This window comes from Mesoplodon mirus, assembly GCF_964341445.2.
Source record: "Mesoplodon mirus genome assembly, chromosome: 3".
Lineage (NCBI taxonomy): Eukaryota > Metazoa > Chordata > Mammalia > Artiodactyla > Ziphiidae > Mesoplodon > Mesoplodon mirus.
The window spans coordinates 157718280-157727883 of NC_138978.1; the positions used below are offsets into that span (position 1 = coordinate 157718280).

General features: G+C 37.0%; 1 pseudogene across 1 annotated transcript; it reads left to right on the forward strand.

Moving 5' to 3' along the window:
- The first annotated feature begins 1806 nt into the window (after positions 1-1806).
- LOC309799303 (F-box only protein 3-like) lies at positions 1807-4209 on the forward strand (annotated as a pseudogene). Its single transcript has 4 exons — positions 1807-1994; positions 2081-2517; positions 3269-3651; positions 3870-4209. The product of its transcript is annotated as an F-box only protein 3-like (transcript).
- The last annotated feature ends 5395 nt before the right edge of the window (positions 4210-9604 follow it).

Consider the following 9604-nt stretch of genomic DNA (forward strand, 5'->3'; position numbering starts at 1 on the left):
CCTTTCTGTTTAATGTTCATGGTCCCACTCTGAAGCTCCAGAAGTCCCTCTTCCTTCCTCTCCCAAGACCATTTCCTGTCACAGAATATTTCAAAGTGAAATCCAACACAACCACCTCTCATTTACACAGATCTCCTGGCTCTGAATCCAGGATTTTTTCCATTACGTCAGGCTGCCCCTCAGACTCTTACTGAAAAGTAAATTTCATTTTATGCTACCCTATATATGTCTTTTGCATGAGATTCTTATCCTCCACCCATCACCCCCCAAAATAACTGACCAGCCATACATGGCTCTATAAGATACTAGCAGGCAATGCACTGTGGCACAGAGTTTATTTTTCCAAACAAGTAAAACAAATGCTTGGCTTAAAAATAATAAACACATTATACTCAGGCATATAAGCAATATTTTAAAACAATATTTGTTTTCTCCTGTTTTCCTTTGCAACAATCTATTACTATGTCAGATTTCAAAACAAAAGCTAGTTTCCACGGGAAGGGAAAACAGATTAAGGCAAACAAGGAAGAAAGGAATAATGTTTGCAACATTTAGATTTGAAATCTTACATAGCTTTCTCAGAAACACTGATGTTTGTTGGCACTTTACTACTTTTAATTCTGAGCATGAAATTCAAACGTCTATGGAGACAAAACTATATAACTATGAACAAAACAAACAACACACTGGTCCCTTCCTGGTGTGAACTTTGGATAAATATGGCAACTCTTTCCAGGTGTGAGTATGTATCTCTCCTTCTCTAGCCACTTTAAAATAGGTTGGATTCTAAACTGTCAGGAAGGATTCAAGTGATGACTAAATTAAATTAAGGTATAAAGAAAGGTCTAATTTCATATTTCTCATAGCATGTTCTACTGACAATGCATTGGGTAATGATGTTTATGATAAAGTCTATACTTTTGTTTGGGTTATGAATCATTTATTTTTCACTTTTAACAGGAACCAGACATTGCCTCATTACTGTCTTGTCTAAGAAGTATGTCTTGCAATGAATTTTGGTAAGGTCAATTTTTTTTTCCCGTTAGAGTAGTATGTGTGTTAAAAATTAAAAGTAAGATTATTAGATGATCTAAGTCAGTGGTTCTAGAACTATAAATCTGTGGCTAGTAAGTATTAACTCCTTTTTATCAGAAATTCTGAGACTACATAAGAAAGAAGTACTGGAGCAGTCAGATTCCTGAGACTTACTGACCATCACTGAACTAGGTACAGAGGAAGGGACCACAAAATAACTGTGTTCTAACTTTGGGTACCTCAGAGGAAACAGACGTAGATTATCCAATACCACATCCATTTGCTACTTGATCTTGGCATTTAAGGTATATTCTTGAGCCAAGAGTTCAGTTGATTACTGAACTATGATAAAGGCAGGCATGATCCTCAGTGGCCTAAATGTTTTAAGAGCTCTATTTCAATGTCAGCTCCACCTTGTACCAGCTACGTGACTCTAGGCAAATTGATGATTAATCCCTTAGCTTCAATTTTTTCTTCTGAAGATCAGATTGCTAATATGTAACCTCAGCAAAACTGTAGTTTGGACTTAATTATGTAAATGTACTTACAGTATCTGGTTCCCAATAAATGTTAGTTCCTTTCCCTTGCACAATTTTATATCAGGAATCAGTGGCAGATTCCATCATATCACAATTGCTTACTGATTCACTTGGGTATTCACAACAGTATTCACTTATATGTTGCCTCTTTAGAGACAAAAAGAGTTCTAGGGCTTTGGAGCTAATGACGAGCTACCTCCACCTGATACACATCATGGATAGAATGCACAGCTTACAAATGCCATGGAGGCGGGTGGTGGCCGCGGGGTCTGGGAGGGGCGGGGCATGGAGCCAGGCCTGCAAGGAGCCAGGCAAGATGGCGGCCATGGAGACCAGTCAGCGCCCCTGACCCTGGAATCACTGCCCACCGATCCCCTGCTCCTCATCTTATCCTTCTTGGACTACCGAGACCTAATCAATTGTTACTATGTCAGTTAAAGACTTAGCTATCAAGTCATGATCCGCTGTGGAGAAGACATTGCAAAAAATACTGGCTGATACCTGAGGAAGAGAAAACACAGAAGAACCAGTGTTGGAAATCCCTCTTCACTGATACATTTCTGATATAGGAAGATATATTGACCATTATGCTGCTATTACAAAGGCCTTGGATGATCTCAAGAAATATTTGTAACCCAGATGTCCAGATGGTTTTCTCTCTGAAAGAGAGTGCTCAAGAGGAAGACCTAGATGCTGCAGAAGCTCAGATGGGCTTCACACTTCCAGATGATTATCGATGTTACTATCATATCCACAATGGGCAGAAGTTAGTGGTTCCTGGGTTGCTGGGAAGCATGGTGCTGTCTAATCACTATCTCTCTGAGGATTTGTTAGACATCTATACAGCTGCTGGAGGCTTCCAGAAGAGACAGAGACTGAAATATTTTCTCCCTTTAACTTTTTGCATACATACTGGTTTGAGTCGGTACATAGCAGTGGAAGGGCTGAAACAAAAATGATGTCTTCTACTGATTTTGGAGAGACAGCAATGAGTGGTCCTGAAGAGAGATCTTAGTTCTCTGCCCAGGAATTGAACATGCGTAGCCTGAGTTGAAAACCAGGAATCCTAGCCACTAGACCACCAGGCACTAGAGGCTAGCAGCAAAGTGGCCCTGGCTCTTTCCCCTGTTTGAAAGCAAGAATATTTGAAGGAGGCAAAAATTGTAAAAACAGGTACAAAGTTTATCATTAGAGATACAACATAACATGTGGGTGAGCACACAGAGAAGCAGTTTGTTTATTTAAGTCAGAAGCAAGGCAGAAATACACACCCTGAGAGAAAGAGTATGGGCGTCCTAAATGAGTAGCACAATAAAGAAGTGATTTAAATCACTTATATAGGACAGTCCTTCCGGGTTTTTGTTTACCTTTGGCCAATTTTCTTGTTTCTTTCTTCACACCTGACCTGCCCTAGGACCCTCATCAACATGCGTGCACAACTTTTTGCTAAGGTGGATCCCACCCCAGAGGCCTGTGGGGGGTATGTCCACACTTACTATGGGGTGGCATACCCTCCCTTTTTGACCCCCAAGGAGGCTTACTGAGCATGTGCAGACAGGGAAGTTTTCCTTGACCTCAGGAGTGGTCATCTTATCTCTTTACTTCAGCAGAGCTCAGCTTCTGCCACTAGCTTTGTCCTTGGAGCGTCTGCGTGAGAACAAAGCTTCAGTTTTACTCCACTTGACAAATACCAGCTGTCCAGCCCAGGGGCCCATCTATCTCCTACCTCACTACCAAATGTCTGACCAAATGGCTCGGAGTCCAGCTGCTACTAACATGTTTATCATAGGTGCTACTTTTACTGACTGGTTTACTTCTTATGTCAACAATGTTGTATCAGGTGGCTTCCCTATCATCAGAGACCAAATTTTCAGATATGTTTATGATCCAGAGTGTGTAGCAATGACTGGGGATATTACAGTTTCAGTTTCCACATTGTTTCTGCAGGAACTCAGCTCTGTACACCCAACCCACTATTTCTTCACATACTGAATCAGGACTGAAATGTCAAAAGACGCACTTCCTGAGAAGGCTTGTCAGTTAGACAGTCACTACTGGAGAATAACAAATGCTAAAGGTGATGTGAAGGGACTTTCCTGGCAGTCCAGTGGTTAAGACTTCGCCTTCCAGTGCAGGGGGTGCAGGTTCGAACCCTGGTCAGGGAGCTAAGATCCCACATGGCTTGCAGCCAAAAAACCAAAAACATAAAACAGAAGCAGTGGTGTAACAAATTCAATAAAGACTTAAAAAATGGCCCACATCAAAAAAATCTTTTAAAAAAATTTAAAAATAAAGGTGATGAGGAAGAAGTTCAAGGACCTGGAGTTGTTGGTAAATTTCCAATCATCAGTCCAGGCTGGGTATATGAATACACAAGTTGTATATTCATATATAACATCACGCTGTATGGAAGGATATTATATCTTCCTTTTTTTTTTTTTACTTTAAAGACAAGATCTTTAATGTCACCATTCCCTGGTTCCATATGGCATGTCCGACACTCAGGGTGTCTATAGCTCGATTGGAAATGGGTCCTAATGAACATGAAGAGATGCAAGAGAAAGAAGAGGAGGAGGAGGAAATAGACGATTATGACCATTGGGCAGATATGGATGAATCTGATGAAGAATACTAGGAGGAGAGACGGAGGAGAGTCTTTGATGTTCTTATTCAAAGATGCCACTGCTCTAGCCTTTTTTTAAGCAAGTCTATGCTGATGGAAGCCCTGGGATGAATGCAGCCTGTTAAACAAATTTCTCAATAATGTAAATAATCAAATTGTTCTCAGCTTATAGCAGGAAAACTAGCATGAAATATTGTGCCAGGCCCTGGGTTCTATGAGATGCTACTTTAGGAATTGGATTGTTTGGGTTTGCTTTGTGTTTTTGAGGTAGAGGAGGAAATGCGAAACTTTTTTTTCTCTAGTGGGAAAATAGTTCTCTAGAAATGTCTAGAACAGACATTTCTTTGTTTAAAAATATTTTATACTTATAAAATATGGAATTGGGAGAGAATTGTTTTGAATAAGGATTTAAAATGAGGCAGAAGGGCTTCCCTGGTGGCGCAGTGGTTGAGAGTCCGCCTGCCGATGCAGGGGACACGGGTTCGTGCCCCGGTCTGGGAGGATCCCGCATGCCGCGGAGCGGCTGGGCCCGTGAGCCATGGCCGCTGAGCCTGCGCGTCCGGAGCCTGTGCTCAGCAACGGGAGAGGCCACAACAGTGAGAGGCCCGCGTACCGCAAAAAAAAAAAAAAAAAAAAAAAAAAAATGAGGCAGAAATACCTACACAAGGATAGAGAGAAAATATGTGACAATGATTCTGTGAAAAGACTTATAAGTTATTTAGAAATGAACAGAATTTGTAATTAGGCTAATCCATTTAGTGATTCCTATATATTTTGTACTCATAGGGAACTAATTGACTAAATAGCTTGAATGCTAGTTGTTTGTCCTTTCTTAGACAATCTGTCCTTGAATTTAGAGTTTTCATCACAACAACCCTGTTAGTATGACTTTGACCTTGAATTTAGTCTTCAACTCTACCAATATTGAATTTAAAGTCTTCAACACTATGACCTTTATCATATTGTTCACAGATGCATCATTTTTGAAGTGTAGTGTAAAATTATGTATTGTGTTGTTGACTAACAAAAGAGTCTCCACAATGTCTCATGTAGTCTAAATTTGTAAACACTGCTTCTGTTTTGTTTCCCCTTGAAATACTTGACTAACTTTGTGATAATGTTAAAATTAAGTATGTTTTCCTGAAACATGAATTTTTTTGTAATTATATAATTGAGACTTTTGAATGAAATCCTCCAAGTCTCAAAACTCACATTTTGAAAACAAATTTTGGTTCCAATCCTGTACTTTGTGTAATTGCCTATTTCCCATAAACTAATACTAATACGGAAAAAAAAAATGCTGTTGAGCTAAAATAATAAAAATATTAAGGCCTTTATAATAGAAAGGAATGCCTGTGGGCCCAGCTAGATTTTTTTAACTAGATTTAGCCAGTTTGTAGCACCCATTGAGCTCACTAAAGTGAACTTCAGAAAAAAGGGAAGGAAGTGGTTATCTCAACTGAAAAAAAAAAACCAATGATGATGAAAATGCAGAAGAAAATAAGATGAGATCAGCGCAAACACAAATTCTATCAGAATGTTCCTCTGGCTTCACTGATATGTATGCTGTGGATGCCACACTAGTTAGAACAATGGTATTTCCAACTCAGCCTCCTGGCCCTGAGTGTGACTGCTCTCACTGACATGAATGTGGAAGGATGGGAATAAGAAACCAATCCAGTGAGGTCTTGGCTTCAGTAATACATAAAAAATCAGTTCTGGAAGGTTTAAATATTTAATTATATCAATACAATATTACTGGAAGACAATACCAAAGACAATTTTTTCAAGTTGTAGCTAGATTTGGCTACATACAATTTTAAATTGTACGTATATCAACAAAATCAAAATTAAAGACAAATGGCAAACTGAACAAAAGCTTGGTAACATACATGACAGACAAGGAGTCACTGACACTAAAATATAAAGCACACGTACAAATAAATAGGAAAAACTGATTACAGTAATGGAAAAGCAGACAAAGGAAATAAGTAGGAAATTCACGAAAGAGAACATTTAAAGGGCCAATATTTATTTTTTAAAAGTTAAACCTCACTATTACTCAAATAAGTGCAAATTAAAGCAATGAGATAACTTTGTACCTATCAAAATCACTAAAAAAAATGTTAATGTTAATGCCCAGAACAGACAACAGTATGATACAAACAGCAACAATATTTTGGGAGGGAGAGGGGAGTTTGACAAATTTATTAAAAAGCTAAAAATGATGAATCTTTTGACTCAACAAATCTACTTTTTGTAATATATTCTAATAAAATAATCATGATTGTACACAAAATTTTATCCATAAAAATGTTCAAAATGACAATATTTATGATCTAAGAAATTGAAAACAAGTGCCCCAAAATAGAGGATTGCTAATTAAATTATGTTACATTCATACAACCAAGCTGTATGCAACCATCAAAAATGATGCTGTGGAAGAATATTTAATAATATAGGAATACGTTAATAATTGATTGTTAAGTGAAAAAAAGCTAAGAAACAGTATGGATAGCATTTTTCCATAAAAGGAGGAAGGGAAGGGAAGGGAAGAGGAAACACCATTATATTAATAGCAGTTTACTCGGGATAGTAGAAATTTGGGTGATTTTTTTCCCCAGCTTTATTGAAATATATTTGACATAGAACATCATGTAAGTTTAAGGTATACAAGGTGATGATCTTATACAAATATACATTGTAAAATGATTATCACAAAAAGGTTAGTTAACATACCCATCACCTCACATAGTTATGTGTGTGTGTGTGTGTGTGTGTGTGTGTGTTTTGAGAACATTTAAGCTCTACTCTCTCAACAACTTTCAAGTACACAATACAGTATTATTAACTATAGTCACCATGCTGTACATTACATCCTCAGGACTTATTCATCTTATAACTAAAAGTTTGTACCTTTTGACAAACATCTCCCTATATCCCCCACCCCCCAGTCCCTGGCAACCACCAATCTTCTGTTTTTATAAGTTTGGTTTTATTAGATTCCACATATAAGTGAGATCGTACAGTATTTTTCTTTCTCTGTCTAACTTACTTCACTTAGCATAATACCCTAAAGGTTCATCCATGTTGTCACAAATGGCAGGATTTCCTTCTTTTAATGGCTGAATAATATTCAAATATATATAGATATAATATTATATATTATTATAAGTATTATATATAATAATATTCCATTATATATAGTGATCTTTTAAAGTTTTGTTTTCCCTCTTAATATTATCTGTACTTATTACAATGCATATGTATAACTATAGTAATTTTGAAGCTATTTTAAAGGAAAAATATACTGTCCAAATATTCTAATCAATTAAAAAATAATAACTAGAAGAAAAAGGTTAGAGTCTGTAAAATATAGACCACTCCCTGACAAACATGTAGAGAAAAACCTTAAACGTGTTTTTGTGAAAAATTGGACTGTGATTAATAATAATTAATAGAAAATTTTACTATTAATTAGGTGATTTCAAACCAACTTCACTGTTTTTATTGATAGAACTGTTAGGTTGGTGAGCTAAAAAGTGCAATGGACACGATGTAAACAGATTTCTGCAAACAATTGGAGTTTCTCATAATATCCACGTAGATAAAATGATGAAAGTTAACCTGTATGGATTATAAATTTGCTGGATAATCCAAACACTCAAGATAGTTAAGACACAATTGTGCCAACTTGGAAAGTGGTTCCTCACTGGGTGCAACAGAGTTTGTTTAATGGTAATCTTTAAATATTTTTACCAAAAAATAAGATAACACAATTTTCAAATTTGTGGATGAATCAGACTGGGAGATAATAGAAAAAAACAAAGGAATCAAGACTCAAAAGTATCTTGACAAGTTAGAATGCAGGGTCAGAGCAACCCAGAAGACAAGGTAGGAAAAACAGTTTGCTTCTTGGGTATCTGCTTGGAATAATTTGTAAAAGCTGTTGGAATACTGTGTTGAGAGGAATTCCGAAGGCACACAGGGCTTGGGGAGAAGAGCCTTGAATCAATCAGCAATATCTTGTGGTTATATCCCTTCAACACAGTGTATTGCTGAAATATCTTGAAGTTAGGGATTTTTTATTCATTTATTTAATAACTATTTATATAAGTTTCCTATGTGTTCAGGGGGGAAGTGCTAAAATCACTCAACAATGTCTTGAGCTGTAGAGTTGAGATCACACTAAACTGTGATCTCACAGTGTTAAACTGTGATAAACTGAAGGTGAAAGAAGAGATTGGTTTATTCACTCATTTATTTAACACTTACTCATATAGAGTTTCCTATGTGCCAAGCACCATTCTAAGAGCTTCAAAAATATTAAATCATTTTATTCTCACAACAATCATATGATAAAATATACTATTATTATTCCCACTCTACAACAAATAGGTTAGTTAACTTGCCCAAGGTCAGAGAGCTACTGAGTGGCACAGCCAGGATTCAAGACCAGGAAGTGTGTTTCCTGAGTCGGTGCCCCTAATCACCACACTATTATGTACAACACTTTGCACAATATATGGGCCATTACTATGCACATAATAAATTTTAATTTACTTAAAGATAAGTTTTAAACCTTAAATTGAGGACCAGAAAATATAACATGTTATATAAATATAGAAGGTGAGAGACAGATTCATACCAAAAAAAAAATTAGTTTGGGATTTATTTCAAGTCCAAGAATAATAAGTAGCAGCTAAGAAAACTAATAAACTTTCAGACTTCATTAACAGAAAAGAAGTAAAGGAGAGGAATAAAAGGGGAAGAACTAGAATTTATTGATTGTCTACTGGGTGCTAGGTAGTTTATACGTATATTTTGTTTACCCTTGATTAAATCTCTTGGAGGAAGGTATTTATGGTAGATTGGTTGCATTACTGGCTTCAGTGGCTTCCCTCTATCCACATCCATCGCAACGTGACTTTGTACCTCTTCCTTCCTTTCCCATCCCCTCTCTGACCCATCAAGCAATGGAATCTTCACCCCCTGAATTTTTGCTGGATTTTCTTTGGCCAGAAGAATGCAACCAAAGTAACATCATGCCAGCTCTGAACCAGGTCTCACAAGGCCTTGTGTGCTGCCATTCTCCTCATCTTGGAACCCTGCTAGTCACCATAAGAGCAAGTGTAGACCAGCTTGCTAGAAAATATGAGAACATTTAAGTCATCACAGCTGAAGTCATTCTAGATCAGTCAACCTACTGAGTCCAGATATATAAGAGAGTCCAGCCGAGTTCAACCAACCCTCCCATAGTCTCTTGAGAAATAATATGTGGTTATTGTTTTAGACATTAAGTCTTGAGTGGTTTGTTAACATGACAGTAGTCATATGATACAGTATTATTTTTTCTTTTATAAATGCAAAAATTGAGGCTCAAAGAAGTATTTTACCCAAAAGCATC